The sequence below is a fragment of the Oryzias melastigma genome, linkage group LG10 (genome assembly GCF_002922805.2).
Source record: "Oryzias melastigma strain HK-1 linkage group LG10, ASM292280v2, whole genome shotgun sequence".
Taxonomy (NCBI): Eukaryota; Metazoa; Chordata; class Actinopteri; order Beloniformes; family Adrianichthyidae; genus Oryzias; species Oryzias melastigma.
This window is the reverse complement of record NC_050521.1, coordinates 19,872,767-19,876,334: the sequence shown is the minus strand read 5'-3', so window position 1 is coordinate 19,876,334 and position 3,568 is coordinate 19,872,767.

Below are 3,568 nucleotides of genomic sequence, written 5' to 3'. Positions count from 1 at the left end.
TTCAGGTATTTGCTTCAGTGATTTCAACTATCAAATTTCCGCATCTTCAGCTATCAGCACTAGCATCTTCAGCGGCCAAATTCAGCTTATAGTATTCCCACTAGCATTATCACAGCTAATGCTATATATCTTGTTCAGAATTATGTTAAAAAGTTACAGTTTTAAAGTTTTAAAAATTTAGCTTTAGAGTGTTCAATAAATGTTTATCCCGCAACCTAAGGGGTGTTTTGGATTTTGGCTCCTGGTGGGATTGTGTTGGACAACCCTGGGTTAGATGTTTGGCAAAAAAAAAACACTTGTCACATTGCTGAAGAAGCTTTATATGGGTTCTCTAACAGGGACAAGGTCCTGAAGCAGACTTCAAACATGATGCAAAGATTTCTTGACCAGCAAAGGAAGGTTCAGCACCTCTGTCACTTTAACCACCAGACTGGATGGGTGGAAATTATTTTTATCAGCTGGTTTTGGACTAACTATAAGTTATGTTAATTCATTTTTGGAAAAATAAGAATATTTTGGAATAAGAGCTCTATTAAGCACTCAAGGTTTAGTTAATATTATTCCCATATTTTATTCAGTTTTCCCCACAATACTGATGAATGTGCAAAACAAAACTGTTCGCTGCTTAACATTTTTGAAACTTCATCCAGAACAGTGAAGGATTTGCATGCTTGTAATTTTTTATTCTCGAATAAACAGCAAATGATTATCGGGCCCATGCACACCTGGATGCGGTGAGACACTTCTGGTGCATGTTGCATGTCTGCCTGTATGGACTGATGACTTCCCCCTCCCTGGTTTAGTCTACTTTTCCGCCTGACCAAGAGTGAAAGGGAAAGACAGAAACAGAGAGAGGCCATGCATAATTCATGAGTGTGGTGTGGACACTGCAGATAGCCTGTTGAGAGACAGGAAGGTAGAGAGGGCAGCACTGGTATTTCTGTATTTTTACATAGTTGGAAAAAAAGAAAGCGTTGGACATTAATATTTCTCAATCCAGTTTCAGCCCGCATCAATAATTGCATGTTTTTTAAGTGTAAGAGGTTGTAACAGAATCAAACAAATCACCGCTCTAAAGTGGAGAATGTGGGTAAATGTCAAAACCTCAAAAAGAATTATGAATTCAAGAGCACAGCAGTTATTCTTTTATCTTAGAAGGGTAGAGGAACATATTTCTCGTATTTATTTCAAAGTGCTTTGCTTCAGAGCACACTAGACACATCCTCTGTGGGAAAGTTAGGTTCTCAACTATTATTTTTTTTGTACAACGCACTTCAAATGATAAATACGTCATCTTTTTTTTCATCTTCATGCAAATAATTAAAAAAAGACATCAATGTGTTCCTTTAGGCTCTCGGAGTTGATACATTGAATTATATTTTTTCATCAAATGTATGGAATGTACAAGACTTCAATTAGGCAACCGTCCAATTCCCACACTCCCTTCAGCTTCACTCATGAAAAAAAAAATATAGATTTTTTTTTTATTTTTATATCAGTAAAAATCTTTTAAAATAATAATCTGACATTAACAGTCTTAAAATCATTGATATTTTTGAATGTTTCATCATTTGAAAAGGGATTAATTTTGTTTGGTATATTAAATTTTGATTTCTGTATTTTGTAGCAGCATTTTACTCTTCTTTAGCATGAAAATAGTGCTCTATCAATGTTTTTTCCTAATCTCAAACGTAGTCACTTTTTCTTTTTTCCTTTCTTCCGGTCAGCTATTAGACTCTACAATACTTCATAGACACTGGACGATAATTATTGATGTTATTATTTTTTAAGTGTATTATTGTGCTATTTATGATCTATATGCTGTTTTTAATAGCGCTATGGTAATAAAGTAATTCTCCCTCCGTCCGATACATTTTTGCTCCATTCTATAATATATAGCACCACTGCCTACTATTATTATTAGAAAAAAAGTCCTGTGGATTAAATTAATAATCTTGATTGGTTTTTTGTTATTGTTGTTTTTTTTGCTTTTGTTTAAAATGTGGAAAGCACTTTAAAAAAAATAATTTCAAAATATAATCTAAAAACTAAAAATGTTGCATGGTTTACAAAAGTGTCCCGAAAGAAATAGTTTTCAAGGAGAAACAAAACAATTTGGTTTAACAACATTTGACCATAAAATGCTTATATTAGGTCTTTTTTTTAAGTGACTTGCTTTAAAGTCTTTTAAACACATCAATGTTAGGACTACTGCATCCAACATGAGTAACAGTGTCAAGAGTTTTAACATACATATCTTTGAAAAGTCCATCCAAAAGTTATCATGACGCAAGACGTCCATTACCCACAATGCAATGGCGATGGTCAGATTGAGGTTTAACTTACAGTGCTCCCTCGCTATATCGCTGTTCACCTCGCTGTGTTAGTGCAATTGCGCAAACTTTTGTTTCTCATTTTTATTGTTTATATACTCACTGTGTTCTGCATCCTGATTGGCTGTTGACCTTGTCAATCAATTTCCCCGGATCCATGTCTTGTGTATAGAATGCTTTAATTCACTCAAATCTTTGGTCACTATCAAATACATTCTATAATACGTTACTAGGCTTATTTTTCAGCAAAGGTTTGAACTTTACTTCACATATTTATATTGCAGGTTGCTTTTTGACTGTCACATTTGCAATAAACGAAGAAAAACAGCACTTAATGCCTCTTGTATTTGCAGTTCAAACCACTCGTCCATAAGTAAACCCCTAGTATTCCTTAGTGGAGGATGAGGGCAGCTATCTTGCTGCTGGAGGCTGTAGACATCGTCTGCGCTGCGGTCCGCATGCTCCGTCCACTGCTTTTCTGTGGGATTACGATCGCTTTGCAAGATGTCAACAGAAGTTAATGAATATCTTCTTTGGCAAATCCTGGGTAATCCTGGCAACAAATGCCCATCCCTCTCCCCACTGTTCAGCTGATAAGATCTGTCACAGTACCAGAAGGAAAACTAGTGTGGTCCAGCTCTCCGCTACATCTCCGCTACACAGGGATATTTCGCGCTCCGCTGCCTAAGCTGTATTACCCGATTTCTTTATTTTGCAGCACTCCGATGAAATTGGGTGCACTTATTACTTTGGATTTGTTGCTGGTGGTGGCAATGAAACAGTCTACCTCCTGCTTAATCTACCCTTGAGTCTGCAAAAGCGGCTTTTGTCTCATTTCATAACAGATTCTTTCTTCCACTCTTCTCTTTGTTCCCTCCGCTTACATTTTGCTCTCGTCCCCCTTCTGCCTCGTTCTCGTTTCTCCTCTGGTTTTAACACATAATTGGCTGACATCCTCTAACTAATCCCTTTGTGGATTGAAAATGTGTTCTCTTGATACAAAACTCACATTTGCATTTCAAATGACTGTGCTCGTATCTCCAAAAATGTATACAAGGCACCTTTAGGGCTCAGCTCTTCAAGAGTTACCACCAGAGTCAGAGCTTGATCTGAGTGTTTTAAACTTCTTCTATATTTCAAACTTTATACTTTTACAACCAGTTGCTATAGAGAATTGTAATTCACTTGTTTAAAAATTGAAACATATTTAAGTGATGTGCTTATAATCACAAAAA